Source organism: Wasmannia auropunctata, unplaced genomic scaffold (genome assembly GCF_000956235.1).
Source record: "Wasmannia auropunctata unplaced genomic scaffold, wasmannia.A_1.0 LD335844.1, whole genome shotgun sequence".
Lineage (NCBI taxonomy): Eukaryota > Metazoa > Arthropoda > Insecta > Hymenoptera > Formicidae > Wasmannia > Wasmannia auropunctata.
The window spans coordinates 534,853-552,456 of record NW_012027046.1 but is presented as its reverse complement, the minus strand read 5'-3'; the positions used below and the strand labels follow the sequence as shown (position 1 = coordinate 552,456).

The 17,604-nt window shown below is 39.8% G+C and overlaps 2 protein-coding genes across 7 annotated transcripts in view; both read right to left on the bottom strand.

The window, feature by feature from the left end:
• The window catches only part of LOC105455758 (disabled homolog 2-interacting protein), a 290,985-nt gene that overhangs the window by 48,843 nt on the left and 224,538 nt on the right, over window positions 1-17,604 (bottom strand). The window lies entirely within an intron of this gene.
• LOC105455756 overlaps window positions 1-17,604 on the bottom strand; it is a 52,244-nt gene that overhangs the window by 6,134 nt on the left and 28,506 nt on the right. Inside the window, exons 1-2 of one of the 2 annotated variants that reach the window (XR_975155.1) lie at window positions 4,096-4,235; window positions 3,690-3,863 (exon numbers count right to left, since the gene is read on the bottom strand). The exons of the other annotated variant lie outside the window; for it this stretch is intronic. The gene's annotated coding sequence lies outside the window, so the exon portion shown is untranslated. Of the gene's footprint in view, window positions 1-3,689; window positions 3,864-4,095; window positions 4,236-17,604 lie in introns of those variants that run through there. 2 annotated transcript variants of the gene reach the window in all.

Here is a 17,604-nt window from a genome sequence, read left to right as displayed (position 1 = left end):
TCTATCAACGTTTAATTTAACATATTTTTATTATAAAAAATCTTTTTAATTGATGGTTTTCAAAATCTAAATAAAAAATGTCTATTTTTATTTTTTTTCGGCGATTCATATAATGTTATGATTTTCTCGAAGAATATTTTGTCATTTCTGAAAAGAAGCACTGTTTCTGGATGAATAAAGAGCACTTAATAATTAAATCAATTAAATGGCATTTGTTGATTGCTAGAATCTCTGGCGATGCTTTGAGGGAACCGATGTCCAATCGGGTGAACGATGTAATTAACTTGCAAATCGACAAACAACGATATTAATTATGCCACATTTGGCAGGAATGGAAATTCCATGGTTTCGCCAAGGCGGAAACCTCGTCCCGTCGCAACTGCATGGCTTCTGCGGTTTGTAATTCTCGCGACGAGATGAAACGTCGCGCCGCGACGCTCTCGGGTGTGGGAAAGCAAATCGTGCGATAACAGCGGTTGGCGAATTCAACCGCAAACTTAATTAACTATCAATGATAACCGTTCGCGTACCGTTGCGAAAATTATGGATTATCTCTCATTGTCGAAGGTAGGTCATACGAAATTTTTCGCTATTAGCAATCCCGCGACAATAATTGTCTAACGCCCACACATCTTTTATACGTTCGCCGCGTGCATGAACATATCGTTCGTGCATATTTGTCCTTTTTTAAGAGCTTATAAGGAAATTACAATGAATATTTTACTAGAAATCGTAAATTATATCATTTTAATTGTAAGATGGAATATTTATATAAGAGTTAGGTGTTGTTCAATTAATAGATCTAAATTAACTGGTATGTGTGAGAAGGAAAAGTAAAAGAAGTAACTTTCTGCTCGTAAATATAAAATTCTTAATGAACAAACGGAACAAACTTATGCTGCAATGGCAAAATAAATATTGTGATGATGTCGCCCTTCATAAGACGGAAGTTAAAGTATTCTCACAAAAAAGTGACGATGTTTCGCATAATTGGAACTCTCGCGATATTGCGTGCCGATTCGGAGGTCATGATGACTCATATGAAAAAAATTACGACGGCATTGTGTAATGCCGGCGATCGCAAAAGTAGAAAGTATGACGCGTTGATTAATCGCAATCGCGTGATTAATTACATTAATAAGTAACCGCGCGCGCGCACGCGTCGCTAATCAGCTGTTGTAATTAATCGGCGAGTTCGTTGCTCCGTCAAGCAGATTCACGGTGTTTCCAGTATATGTTAATGCAGATACGTCTCATTTTACGTTATTCTGCATATAACATTATACGGGGAACATGATTTTATGCGATCAAAGCTAAAATAATAATAATAATCATAGAAAGTGTAATGTATTTCTAACTATGTTTTTGGATTGAAAAACTATTCGGTAAGGCTACGACACTATAAGAAGCTATATATAGTTAATGTATAATTGTAAGTATAAAAAAACAAATAAAAACAAATAAGGCATCATTTGGAAAAAGTTTTCCCCAGACACGCACAATTGCGATTTTTATAATCATTCCAGAGACAAATTTTGAATTATTCATAGCAAATAATGACATAATGGCAAAGGTAAGCATTTACAATAGACCGGGATACTTAACTAATTCTGTACCGCCATTGTGTCAGATTTCGTAATGCCTGCGGATTTTTTTTTTTCTAGTGGACCGTGCTTCCTTTTCAATCAAGGCGACATGTAAATTTTAGCAGTTTCACCCCCACACAATTTAACGCTCAATTCTGCCGCTAACCTCGCAGCAAATTGCTATCTCAATTGATCGTGTCCTCGACAATGCATTTGTGCCGACCGTTACTTAATGGCATCTGACTGCATTGTAGGACACGTGTATCGGACAACTTTTCCGCAGAACTCATTGCGACCCGACGCATTTACGCCCGTCACGCATTCGCCTGATGTCACTTCCGGCAGCTCCATTCAAACGCGAGGAAACGAGGAAGCTTCGTGCCAATTACGCCGATTACTATGATTGGAAGCGGATCGTCGATATTTTGGAGCAATAAAATAAATTGCTTCCGGAATCATCTCTGAGGAATCGATTTTCAAATAACATACACATATATATATACCTAAGATGGATCTCTTTCATATGTATAAGTACTGAATATCTCAACTGAATATCGATTCTTCTTTTTTATAATATTATCTTCTTTATACCAAGCAATAAACAGAATTAATTTATAGTGCAGCAAATTAGTCACAATGTGCATTCGAGGCTACCAATGTCTATCGTTGCGTTACGTCCGGTGAACCGCTCTGAACTTGATAATGTTAGCTGCCGCTACGCGAAACGCAAAGTGGATCATCTAGAAACGAGATGGAAAAATGTGTCGCGATATGCAATCGCATTATATCGTCGGCGATACGTTCTGGCGCGATCCTTTTTCAGCGTAAACAATGCGCTTCAGTTCACTGACACGTGCCGCAGACATTACAATTAAATTAGTCATTCCGTGTAGCAAGATTTTAAAAACTTTGCAGATTAATACTGCGAAAATAATAAACTGTACAATAAATTCCACAACAATAAAATTTCACAAATAAAAAAAGACACAGTTAATATATATATATATATATATATACTATAATCATCTTTACACAAATATATTTAAATCATTTGCTGAAAAAAATATATTTGTTGTTTTTAAATAATCTGTAGTTGTAAAGGAAAATTTACTGAACAAACAAATCAATCGGTCGATTTTTAGATCGCTTCACTCGTCTGCGCTGCAACGTTCGTATCTTCCCCTATCGGCGTCGGAAAACTAGAGTGCAGCGACCGGGAAATTAGCATATTTATTGTCGAGTTTGTACGGCATACAGACACGAGAGTAAACGGGGGATTCTACTACGCGTCACGCGGGATTTCTATCTTCGAGGGGAAAGGCATGGTCGCATTTGCATACGTCAATCTCGTCAGCGCGCGCGTCGCTTTCGCGCTTCCGTCGATCACCATCCGTTGAATTCTTCACGCGGAAACCATTCTAAATACTACACGGAAAACGCGTGCTAGACCCGTCTACATACCGGGTGGCGCATGTTGTTATGGTCAATTCCCATTAAACATTAACTTTGGTCTTTAGTGCAATCGATAAACGAGGCGCAACTGGCACACGTTGATTCGCTGTCCCGGTCAGAGTTCAGTAGATCGGTCGCGGCACGGAAGACACGGAAAATCGCGTGCCGAGGGGAAACATGTGTGCAACGAAGTGATCAACGGCTTGAGTGACATACGCACGCACGCACGTGCGTATCAACCGCATACACGTGTGCACCTCCGTATTTATAGATTTACGAACCAGAACGATTTACGACCGAGACGTATCGAAATATTGCATATAAATAGCACAAATAAATTTAATCAACATAACGAAATAATATGACGTTAAATAATGTAAAAAATAATATAAAAAATAATAAAACAGTTATGCTTAGTTTCACGAATCAATTTTCAATGACATCATCAATTAAATTTTAATATAAAAGATACGATCTTCTGAAAATAAAATTGACAGCTGACTAATTAATGATAATAAAGTGGAACTGTACATTCGTAATGTGGAGTTCAATCGATTGTTGTGTAGGGATCGATTCTCGTGCAATGATACATAGAACACAGAAATATATGTCTGCAATATTGCCGATAATTTACGAGCATCGTTCTCTCACCTGAAATAAAACGCTGTTTTAATCCGTGACCTTTCTCGATAGCTGTTTCTTAACCACGCCCTATTTGCACGACGATAGTGAAATCCTTTATATCTCTCGATTTAAGAGTTGCTCAATGAATCGAACTAAACAGATCGTGACCGTAGTGTATTGCCAGCTGATTTTATTTACTGCCTATTTAAAAAATGCATCTCATAATTACGCTTTTAAATTTTAGGTTCCTGCATATTTTTACATAATTGTTATTACAACATAAATAATAATTAGTAATGTATCATTTTCCTCTCAAAGAGAAGTAAAAGCTCTGAAGATGTATTTAAAGTCGACAAAAGGAATTAATACTCCATTAAGATTGATAAACGTCCGTCACTCTAGATTACAAACTTTCGATGAAAATGCTACATACTGTTCCGTATCGTTTGCGGTAATTTTCCTAAGAGAGGTTCGTTCAGTTTCCTTGGGCAGGTAACCGCGATAAAAAGTTGGCAAATGATCGGGTATTAAAAAATAACAGATTTCGTTACTGACTTTTGACATGCACAGCAGCATACTGCGATCGCGCTCGCTGTTCTCACGCACCAACCGCCACCGCCGCGGGGCGAAAGGAAAGAAATCCGCTCACTTCGTGTAATTGCGGTCTGTCGACTGTTAGCTTGCCTTGACTAACAGAACTTTGCTCTAACATTGCGCTGCCGCGATGTGAATCGGTTATACAGAGATTCTGGCGTATTCTCGGGAGCTATCGGTAAGAGAGTGTGGAATATTTTAGTGTATGTGCACAGTGAAACTCACGAGGAATTGAATATCAATAAAATATGAAGAATTTTGAAATTTTTCCATGGACATTATTATTATTATTTTATTTACTGTTGCAATTTATTAAAAATCTTCATGTCAGCTAAAAATATTTCATGTCCAATTTCCACGTATAGCTTTTCGATACTCGTCGTTCCACGGAAATTGAAAGCTTTAGGTACGAACTGGATGGAAAAATTTATTCAAGCTTCCCTGTTTATGTGAGCATTATACAATAAATGAAATCAGAACGAGTCGATCGCGAAATCAATCGCGAGAAAACGAGAACGAGTCGCCAAGGAATCTCTAACGTCTCTTCTGGAAACAGAATCGAAGAATCTCGTACTTGGAAATCCAATGAGAATAGATTTCCGGCGTATTCTCACGTTCGATCGTTCGCAGAAGACACTCTTCTCCACTCGTGAATTCAGTTCATTCCATGTTATTCTTGTTAATATTGGACAGTGACAAGTGAATTTTTTAAAATATCATAAATATCTTCTTTTATTCCATGTTATATTTAATATAAATTTAAATGATACATTTTTTTCGTATTGTATTTTAAATTTTTTAAGTAATAACACCCGCTGATAATAAAACAAAAACGTAGACACAACTTTTTATGTTTACGATATTTGAATATAATTATACTTTAATTGTCACGTATTGATGCTAATAATTGCACTGTCTACGACAAATGTTACGTTCAAATTAGACACTATCAAGCAAATCGTGATCGGTGATGAAAGGTTTAATTGGCGATGTATAAACTGCACGCGACGCGATACGAAATATAAGGCCATGGATTAAACTGGCATCAACTGTAATTAAGTAACATCGTGTCGAAATCGTTTCACAACGAGTCCTACATTAAGCAACGCGCCTTGAACAAATTCGATTCAATCTCGCGTACGAAACTTTTCGCCAATGAGACGTCCTTAATGTCTACTGTAAGGTCAGTGCGGTGACGTTTTAAGAGTTCACATAATGGGCGATGTCATTATCTTGTACAGTCGTACATTAATGTCATTGACATATCATCCGTTATCACAATAAACAGTAACGTAGAATATTGATTTTGAGATGAAATGCGAAGAATCAAACAGAAATTTAAGCTAGATTAAATAGTAATTAAGAATGAAAAATATAACTATAAACTTAGAATATTTAAAAATTTCTTAATTTCAAATTCTGTCTTTTTTGTTGACACAAATTCTTATAATATTAAATATATTTTTAAAGAAATTTTCGTATTTATTTGGGGCGCTTTTCATTGATCGAAAAAGCGCCATTAATTTCGCACGAGTGCACATCGCTGAATCGCTACGATATTCCTGCATCATTTTCACATTGGAAAATATTCGTGTTACTATCGTTTAATCTCATGTCTCTTCCGAGCGAGTGATCCAGTGATGTTCCCGTTTGTGCAAAAACGAGAGCGAGAGAAAGAGATCGGAAGGGAATTCTTTCATCTTGCGGCGGTTGCCGAAATAAGTTACCACAGTTTGCGGTGTCATCGTAATTTTTCACGGAGACAAGGCAAGCGGCGGAAACAGGACATTGAAGAAAAAAAATGATCTGGTCAGATCTCTCAAACACTCATTGGCAAGATCGATTGATAAAGTGAAACATTTTTTTTGCATAGAAACTCAGGGAAAAGTTCAGAATAAATGTGAAAAATCGGACTCGTGTCATTGTGCGCGAAACGCAATGAATCTCGAAAGCTCAGTGAATAAACGACATCGAACGGTGGCAGCGCGATATCTCTGCTTTTTCAATAAACGTCGTGCAATATGGTCCGAACAGCAATATCGCGCGATACCGACCTTATGGTGCTTTTGCACGTTTATCATATAAGCGTCGTAAGCTGTATAAACAGGCAAACTTATGAAAGATTTTACTTATTACTATTATTATTATGGCAATTTTTATTTTAAATTATTTTTTTATTGAACGTTTGCATTTTATACATCAAAAGCGAAATATGTATCAATATATAATTCGATTTGATTATTTGAAAGATTCAGTATAAATAGTGACTCTTAACCTATTTTTTAAAAACATGAGAATATTTAATTTGTTTGCAAATTTTTAAAAGATTAATTAATTTATGAAATTATTGTTATCATTGAACTCTTCTGAATCTTTCAATTGGTGAGGAATATATTCAACAAGAGATAATAAAGAAAATAATGAAAAGCCTGTGCATAAAGAGGCGATGGAAGTTTGGTCGAGGGAACTATAATCGCGGCGACTTTTTCTTTCGACTTGGACCCGAGGAGGGCAGGTGGCTGAACGAACGGACCCTACATAAGTAGGTTCCCAAAATGTCGATGCAGGTCCTGGATTGCAATCAACACGATTTGGTGAACGGTGGGGATTCTCCGTTGTTAGCAGTCACGTGTTCCAACGCAAACTAGTTAGTCACAAAAATCTCGGGGACCACATTCCAGTCCGGCTTATTAATCTTGTCAACCTTCACCGAAAATAACATCTACTTCATATTACCTTAACAACGACATCATGATGCATGATGATCAAATGCACGATTTATTGCAAATATTAAGAGACGAACAACTAAATTAGAGATCAAATGCTCCGTATAATCTAAATAAAAGATCTTTTTTTTTTCTAATTGTTCTACCTTTTTTTAAACTTTGATAATAAATTATAAATTAATTTTGTAATATTAAAATGTAGCCATTAAAAATCTTAATAACTACATCTTAAAATAGTTTTACAAAATACATTAAAAAATTTAATTGGAAATGGCTTTATTGCAAATAAAATTTTAAGATAAAAGCAATGCGAGAGTCGTATGACTAATGTTCACTAGTTACATTCATATTTCTTGTATTCGTTTTCCGGATAAATTCTTGTTCTTACTGGCGCAGAGAACTTGTCCAACTGTGGCATATAGCAGTTTTCTCGAAAGGTGAACAGAGAGTAATGACTCGTTTGAACAACTTATGAGTCAACGCGTGTAATCTTCCGGCTCTTTAATTAAGATAGTCTTTGGCGGTCAACCGAGGAATAAAAGGTATGCGGTGGCGGACGTTCAGTTCGCTGATGCAATTTCTGCCGTCTTAACGGTACCGACGAATTCATCGACGGAATCGTGAAATTCGATCTCCCGCTCCTACCCTTTCCTCCCTCTTTGTATCGGCCTGATTTACGAGGCCACCGCGAAAACCCTCCCGTTCACTTCTGTCACTCAACCCGTCCAATTTACCGCACAATTTTCGACGTACAACTGCGCAGACAGGATCTATGGTATTATAGGATTTACCACAGTGACTGACGTTCTCTGTTCTCTTCAAATTGTGCAAATCATGTTTTTTGAATTGAGAATACAGAAACCTCATGGTCGCGGAGCGAAACTCCAATTTCGAAACTCTCAAATAACGTTTGAATTCACATCCTATAAACGTTCCAATCAGAGTAAAGCGATACACACTTTCGAAGTTTAAACATTGCGGGAACTTGATTCCAATGGAATATACGAATCGACTTTTCCTTTCAGCACACTTCACAGGCTATTAATGTTACTCTGTGTAACAAATTGAATTTTATACTGAAATGTAACATCCACATCAATAGTCCATCATAAGATAAAAGGAGTAGCGTTTGCTTCGATGCCAGTATGACGTAAAAACGTGCGGAGCTAAAGAACTCGAGTATAGCTCGGGGGATCTGCTGTGGCCGTAGTATAAATCATTCTAAACTTCGCGATAAAGCCCCCGCTATACGTCCATCGCGTTTATTCCGTTCGCGCGGTAACGTAAACGTAATTTACCGCTTTGCCATTCTTTCTGCGGATCTATTGCGCGGATCATTTCCTACTTCCCGACGAAATTAGCATAGAGAGATCGACGCTGGGAAGGCAAATGGCATCGAGCGAGCGGCGGCATGTCGCAACGGCGCGGCGTTTTCGTGAAACCCGCGCGCGCGGCAGATTCGCTCGCGGTCTCGTTTTATCGGCACGTCGGAATAATTTCATATAGTTTAGAAACGACGCAACAAGCCCTCGCAAAGTAGATTGTCGACTTAGACAAGGTAGGATCGCTACGAGAGAAGCGTGAAACGTCTTACACCTTATTTATGCCTCTTTTCTCTCGTTTTATATTACGATCGGATATCTTTACGAGATAATTTCTGCCTTCGCTTGAAAGCTCGTGACACGCGATAGTGGCTCAAGTAATCTTTATATCAAAGCGTTTAGACTTGTAAAAAATCTTTCTCAAAGCATTAAAATAATTTACGTAACTCGGAACCGTTCATCTGTATCTGAACCTGTGTCTGAAAAGATAACCGCGTTATTTTATCTTCTCTTACTTCTTTTGTTACATCAGAAATTCTTTACGTTCCGAACGTCCTCCTTTGTATTTCAGATCAAATAAATTCGAATAAACTATTTTAAAAATTCCCTTTAAATGATAAAGCAATAAATAAATGTGTCATAAATAAAACCGATATAACGAGTATCAAAATGTAATACATGCGAATACAATTGCGTATTTATTATCTTAAGAAAACGTAATTGAAAATAATAAAGTTAATTTTCGTGTAACTCATCATGCAAAGTGAGATCCTCTTTTATCCTTATGATCATGAATATTCTTTCCGAGTGACACCGTTCGATTATGGAGTACGTGAAAGACAACGTAATGCGCACGTGCTGTTCTCGGAATAAAAATAAACGAGATATACGAGAATGCCCTAGATCTGAATGGTCATCTCTTAAATACATTCCTTAATTAGTCTGAAATCGATTTCTTTTTAACAGAAATGTCGCAAGCAATTTCAAAGCTTTCAAAAATTAAGGCAGGAAGGAGAAGAGTTTTTTTTTCAAATACAGGATAATATTGATATTAATCATTTAATAGTAAATTGAGAGATTTATAATTTAAGGAATTGAAAAAATCAAACGAGATATTGAATGCTGAATTGAAATTTGAAAACTAGCCACAAATGATGCCAACTCCAAAATCAGATCTGGGACACTCTGTACACGCATATTCCTCTTCGTCTATTCTTCGCTATGTGTGCCATAATAAAATTCTCGGAAGCACTAGATCCGTCCTGTTAAGTTTCGCGAATATATCAAGATAATAATTTTACGGAGCGAGGGGGAAAATGCGAGTAGAGAGGCACTCGATCATCCGCGGTGCCAGACAAGGTGTACCGAGAGAAGATTTAATACGCGCGACCGTGTGTACTTACTACGATAACCGTATTTAGCTGTGTATGCTTTGCATTCTTCGCAATTAGCTCGAGGGAAGGAGGACACACCGATGTGAAATGCGACGATTTATTCGTCGCAGTTTGAATTAGACAAAGCTTTGTTGCTATACTTTACAGCTCTTTTGATCTCTAAACCATAAATTACTTGACGCGAGACTCTTGCTTTATTTACAACGAAACTCGAGCTACAATTTTGAGGGCTCGCATGAAGCATATTTCTTGGAACAAAGATTCGCGGCGAATCATGTTAAATAGTTAAATCCTTCGCGATCAATCTTCTTTCTACAAAATATATAGATTTAATGAAAAAAGGGTCGAAGGAAGTTTGTTATATATGTTTGCAATAAATATGTTTCGACAGAGAATTCGACATTCACTTAACGCTCGTAAATTATTAGGTATATAAATTTGATATATATTAAACTTTAAAATAAGAGTACGGTTCCGAGTTACGTTACATTATTTTAATGTTTTTAGAAAGATTTTTTTACAAATCTAAACGATTTTTACAAAATCTTTGATATAAAGATTGCTTCAGCCACTCGCGTGTCACATCGCGTGTCACGAGCTTTCAAGCAAAGGCAGAAATTATCTCGTAAAGATATCCGATCGTAATATAAAACGAGAGAAAAGAGGCAAAAAATATACTCTAATAATTTTGAGAATGTCTCAATAAATTATTTGAGTATTATGTAGATTGTAGAAACATGTACATTTATCTCAATCTAAGATGAAAAAAGATAATTATTTGTACACATAAATGGCAGATGAATTAAGAAATGTATTCGAAACGGCACGTGATGGTTGAGATCACTAATGTTTCCGCGTACACATGTTTTCTGCGTAATACCAAGAACGCCCGCAAAAAGCTGATACATTATCGAGAGAGATATGACAATGCGTAACGCCGTTTCAACTTGCGTGTATAATCATTGCGCGCGTATGCTCCCCTTAAAAGTCGCGGGACTCATCTGACGATGAGCGCACTCTGTAATTTTGCGCTTTGTAATTACGATTATACCGTGACTCGTAAAAGCTTTATACTTTCGACCGCGCCATGTTTAGAGCATAATACCGAGCGAGCACACTTAATACTGCGAGTGCAATACAGTTTATACGATCCACCACGAACTAGGACAGTTAATTCTTCTCTAACAAATTCCAATTTACGTATTATAGACATGACGCAAGAAAAATATTTTATGACAGCTATTTATGTTACGAGAAAGCGATAAAATTATCAACGCATAATTTTTTCAAATTTTTAATTAAATTCAAAAATGCAATATTCACAACTTACAAGGAAAATCATTTTAAGTGTATATAATTTTTTTATACATGTTGTATTTATATACAGTTTTTAAAGTTAAGTTTAAGTTTTTAACTTTATTTATTTCACTGCACACATGTAGGATTTCTTTGAAAATAATCAAATGTGATTAAGTATACCGTTTAGATAGCCATAAAGCATTTTCAGAGCGATTCATAGCAGCGGTCTGTTTACCCAAGATCTGATTAAGTGAATCTCCCATCAGAATCTGTTATTGATAAAAATCTTGATTCTTGATCCCCTCGTAAATCTCGCTACGCTCCTAAACGCAGCTTTGTGGAACGGCGCAACGTGTAATTATTGTGTAATTATCAGGATGAAAACAAAAATCGCTTAGAGACTGTAGGTGACGTGAGAGATCGTGCGGAAGTGGCTAATTAACACTCGTTGCTTGCTCGGGCAAACCGGCGCGTCCGGCCGATTATTTGAAGATCGTTCCGGCGATCCGACCACGATTTTAAGTACCCACGTGATTTATCTTGCGAGTAGTTTACTATTTCATATCCTATTATCGCTATAACCGTATATCTCATATCGTTTTGCGAATGCACTTCGGCTCATATGATAACACAGTGTTGTGGTAGAGTAATTCAGTTTGTGAGTATGCTTTAATATTAAATTCCCTCATGGTTCTTACATTACTTTTAATATATTATTCATGATAAAAAAGGGTTACATTCATAAGAAATATATATGAACTCTTTTATAATATCATTAAAATTATCTTAAAAAGACAATCTTAATTTGAACTTTTCGTATACTAAAACTGAAAAAGAATGTTTTCTTGAAGTTTTAGACAAGAAATGTTATTTTAAATAATCGCAGATTAGCTGCTCACTGTTGCTAATGAAATATCCAATAGATATGTTACGACCTATAAAATCGCTCCAGTGATTCAATGTGAATCACTTTAATTATATAAATCAACATCAATCCGGAATGATATTAGCGTGATAATCTACACGGCGTTCAGCCGTAATTATGCTGAACAATACGCATCTCTATCACATATTTAATTTATCACGCCGACGATCCGGATTGAAAGAGAATCTACATAGTTAACAAAACCGGAAAGACTCGTTTGTCTACCTGAGTGTATTCCGCCGTCGATATCGGCGTCCTCGAAGACGGACGACTCGATGCATTCATCATCGGCGACAGCGGGATCCTCGGCTTCTTCGCTCTTGAATCTATCGTTACTCGCACGAACGTCCGTTTTCTCGATGGTGCAAGGGCTGTCGACGGACGCGTGCCTTCCGAGCCGCACCAACGTGCTGTTGCTCCTCGCCAGCTTGGTGCTGTGAGTTCTACGGATCAGAAGATTCGTCAGGGTCGTGTTCTGCTTGATCCTGGGCTCCTGATGGCTGATCCTGTGCTCGCGGCTCGAGACTGCCGACTTCGGCGCCGACTCGACGACGATTCTCGTCGTCGCGGCGGATTTCTCCTCGGTGTTCGCCGACTTCTTCCTGCATCCGGCATCGTTCTCCACCTCGAAGCAGGCGATGGTGTTGTTCAAACGATCCTTCCTGCTGCTAGAGTCCTTCCTGCCGGTGAACCGGCTCTGGAATCGCTCGATCGTCTTGAACGACCTCGTTCTCTCGACCTTCTTCCTCTGTTCTGCCTGACCGCTAGACGTCGCGGGCGTACGCTCGCACTTGGACGCCTCGAAGATCCTGGTCAACGACTGCACCTTCCCTCTCACCTCGGGCAACGTCTCGTCCGCGTTCCTCCGCGACGTGAAGCCGTCGTTGTTGCTCAGAGTACGCGTGAGCGACCCGGACGACGGCGTCTTCGACGTGCTGCCGATGGGGAAGGTGTTGCAGGCGAATTTCTCGCAATTGCCGTCCGTCGAGTGACCTTTCGTCAGCTTGGCGATCGGCTGTCGCGCCGGCTGCTCGCTGCCGTCCAACGGCACGTAGAACGTGGACCGCCGTTTCGGCGACTCTTCAGGATTCTCGGTGGTCAGCATGTCTTCGCATTTCCCAAATCTCTCTCCTCAAAGCGACGCGGAATCCACGACGTGTGATTCACTACGCAAATTCCGTCGACCGACCGATAAGCCAGACAGAGCGTCAAAAGTCTGACTATCGCGAGCTATCATGCCTATATTTATTTAGTCTACACGATCGGATTGTCAAGTACCGATCCGATTTCTTTTCGACGCTGAACTTTCAAGCGCTGCACTTTTTTATCTGTAACATTGACGCCTGCTTTATCTCGCGACGCGTCGTTCGTAGTAACGCCACACACGCATCGCATCGGCTATCGCGCCATGCGATACCACGGGTCTCGATCGCGGACGATTCCCTCTCTCGATTGAACCCCGACTCGCTCTCCGCGCTACCGCATTTTTGCGTATCGGGTGTCCCTTCGGTATCGACTGCGGCGCGATGTCAAGGGCACGGCGATCCCAACGCGCCTCTTAGAACACGCTCTCGCCCCCGCGGATTAACCCAAGAGTCACATACGATCTTCAGGGCCGCGGTAATAGCGACGATTACATCTCGTCTTCTTCTCTCTTCCTTGGAATCGAGATTTTCGTGACGGTCCTTCCGAGAGATCGTCGCGCCGACTTGTCCCTTCGGAATATTCCCTCCGTTTCGCTTTCTCCCTCTCGACACCCGCGCTAAATATAGATGGGCTATCGAACGACGTGGCCGAGAGTGATGGAGAGAGAAAGAACACGGTACCGTCGTTAAGCCAAGACGAATATCAGCTGGCTGTGTTATCTCTGTATGCCGATACTCGCGGATAACATGAGGCGTTGAACTGTGAACGCGCGACTCTCGTCGTGTCCTCTCCGCGGCGGCGAAGTCGCTTCTTCCGCAAAGAGCTACCTTTTATCTGCCTCTTATTTAAATTTGTTTTACGTTCGTTCGTGTGCACGTCTTCGTAGCGGCGCAATTGTTTCTTCCACAAGAAATTCTTTCTTCACATATGTTTTCGCAATCTTTCAATATTTTATTATATGTATATATACATATATATTTTTATTCTTTTATTATATACTTTTAAATATTTGTTATGAACTTCTTTATGCTGTTTATTGTGTACTTTCTAAGGAGATTTTAAAGGAGACACTTTAAAAGGGAAATTTTTTAAAATCGAAATATGTATATATTTATCGTTTATCTTTAGAAGGGCGTTATCTCGATTATCTTATCACGTAATAAGTTTCTTCTCTTATTTTTTGCTGTCTTGAAATGATGTGTCAAACTTGTACGGAAGAGAAATATATCCGATATTTCTTTTTAAAACAAGTCTTTCGATCTATCTGCTCCGAGAGAGAATCGCGGTCGTAGCCTCGTGCCAGAAGAAACGAGGCAGGCTCAGGCGAGAGATCGGAAGGGTCTGTATAGAGGACGCGGAGAAGATTCGCCGTAGAAGAAACACCGATGGAAGAGGAGAGATGCAGCTGCAGATTGCAGGTGGAACTGGTCGAAGAATCCGCGACGATCGCGGAGAATTGCCGGTGCGCGGATGGGATGTATGCACGCCGTTGGAATTGTTGGCAAAGCCGGTCGAGATTTACGATCGCGGCGAGCGCTCCGAGTCTGTCGGCGGGGAGTGCAGGACTTGCGCGACGATTTATAGAAGTCGGATTATAATCCACTAAATTCACTGGAGAAGAAAAGTCGGAGTAACGCGCGTCGTATTCAACGCGACGCCCGAGATTACGATCGAGACTCGCGTCGATTGTCACGGGAGCACACCTGTCACCGATTATTCACGTTACGAAAGTTATTCACGTAATGCAGACTCGCGACGATTCCTTTGGGTTCCGCGCATTCCGGCACGTAGTTCCACGACCGGAGCAGGAGGAAGAGCGAAGCGGTCGCTCCCTGTTCACTCCGAGACACACCGCGTCGCGTCACATCACACAGATAAATTCCTTTCTCGCCGAGATACGATTACGACACATCCCTCCCGCGATACACACACATACACATACACACAAGCACGCCTGACGCTGAATTTACTCCAGTATTATCCGCGATGGTTTCTTGCGAATTCGCGAGTACGATTCAGCGCGCGTGGAGAACCGACGCGGAAACGGCCTCCGTCCTCGAGCTACGGTCGCACGGACTGCTGCTGCTGCTGCAGCGAGAAAAGTAAGAGGTGTTCCCGCGAGTCGCGGCGATCCAGCTCTCTCACGATCGCTTCTCTTACGAGATCTCGCGTGCGCGTGTCGGCGATCGTTCCGTCCCTCTTTTTCTCACCGACCGCGCTACAGCGCGAGCCACCCGCGCGCGAGTGGGGGTGTGTTTCTTGTACCGTTTCTATTGTCGACAGACGCGTTACTCTGCGCGAGAAGCGCGTTACGACACAGCGTTACGCGCGATCGGTCCGCACCGCGGACGGACTCACGGCTATCTGGCTCGACAAGCCGGACTTAATCCGAGCATGCCACGAGCGCCTCTATCGGCGGCGGTCTCCTCGGCGTGCGTAAAAGAGAGAAAGAGAGGGAAGGAGACAGAAAGAGAGGGAAAAGAGAGAGACGGCCGACCTGTCCGGAGGATCGGCGACGAATGCACGCACGTCGACTGTACGCTAAGCTCGACCAGACTTCCTCCAGAAGTGCATGGTCGTCGGGATGATCCATGAAGTGCAGCGATACGCTCGGATGAAAGGAAATGTACCAGAGAATGACTTAAAAAGGAGATATATTGATGCTCTCGAAAATCTGTCATTTTCCAAGAAAATAAGAACGAATGCCGGACATGTGACAACTTAGAAAAACTAGAAAAAATTTAGAAAGATTTTCTTGCATAAAAAACAAAAAAAAAACCATGTCATTTGACTCTATATTTTTTAATACTAATTTCCGCATATTTATATAAATTTTGTAGATTTATATATTGTAATTTTGGATAACAAGAGAGGTAGATCGGAATAAAGAGATTGAAACGACGTTTAGATGCTGCGTGAGAAGAAGCTAAAGAATCGCTTCTGGCAAGTGTCAGTTTCGACAGACGATCAGCGAGAAAATTGTTCGGACAGTTAGAGCAAATTAAATAGAAATATGCCATTTGTTTAGAATTGTATGTACACAAGTTTGTACACATACTTGAAGGACGCATGATGTGTCGAGTCATGAGCGTTAATCGTAACTTTAAACAATTAAGACCATCAGATTTCGGGCATTCCCGGAAACGATATCGATGTCGATAATCCGCCGGCTGAGAGTCTTCGCGGAATCGAAAGGCAGATCACTCTGCTCAATATCGTCGCTCAATAAGCATTATAATCCAAAACGCTGCCCGCAAAAAACGCGAGTTAGAAACGTAATAAAGTCAATTTACGGAAAGGACCTGGTGCAATCGACATAATCCTGTCGCTCTCCAGAATAGTCCGCTACCTCATCATAAGCAACCTAAGGGCCTTGCCTCAATTTGCGTCGCCTGTGGAATTATACGCAAATATCCAACACCGTTGAAGTTGATAAGCTCCGTTATCGCGAATCAAACCTTTCGGCTCGTATCGCTGTCGCGAACTTCTCGTCGATCTGATTTGCGCAACAAAAATTTCCGCACAATTCGCAATAGACTTGAATAGATGCACGAGCATGTGTTATTTTTATTTTCTACATATGATCGGCGATATTGCAGCAAACGTGAAAGCGTTCTGCAAACAGACCACGAGCATCGCCTGCAGTAATTAAGACGTAATGATAACCGGGGAGTTAACTTCTTCAACTGCGGGATACCTTACGTAACGACGCGCTAATTGTTACGCAAGCGTGCGATGTAAAACATTTCCATTATTTGAAGTAGAAATCTCGATTATGACCTCGAGAAACTAATGTTGCATGCGCCAAAGAAACCGTACAAACTTTCACGATATTGTACATGTCAACATAAAAATAATAAAAATATATATCTTTTAAAAAAAATAATATGTGAAAAGTATGAGCAAGATACGATCTCATAATCGTGTGATAATCTTTTTCATTGAGTTACTTGAGGTGTTATTTAATTTTAAATATATTTTTTCTTGGATTCGTTCCTAGTGACTCGACTTTGAAATGCGGCGATCGTTTCTCCATTGATACAGCGTGACTTCCATAGTACTTAAAAACGGAAACGATTTTCTCCGGAAAATTAAGCATATCTGTCTGTGAGAGAGAAAGAAAGAGAGAGAAAATCTCTATGACTTAACCGAACTCACGTTCACAACTTGTTTCTTCACCATTCTACTACCTGTTCTATACCACTCCATTTCAAAACCAGTGTAAAACCAACAGTTTACGATAACAATTTTCATTCTATACAGATCCGTTCAAAAACGGAAGGAAAAGATATCAATGATACAAATTTAAATAATTGACAATTTTGCCTTAAATTTATCTAATTAATTTAATTTAATAATGCCGCACGTCAGCTTTACGATCGCAGAAAATAAATAAGAGTTGTGTAATATTGCATTATTTATATCCTATAAATATAAACATTCTTCGTGATTTATGTATCTAATTCACAAATTCCGTTAAATTCTGCTGCTGTTCGTTTCTGTGAATATGATTATTAGTTAGGACGAAAGTTATCA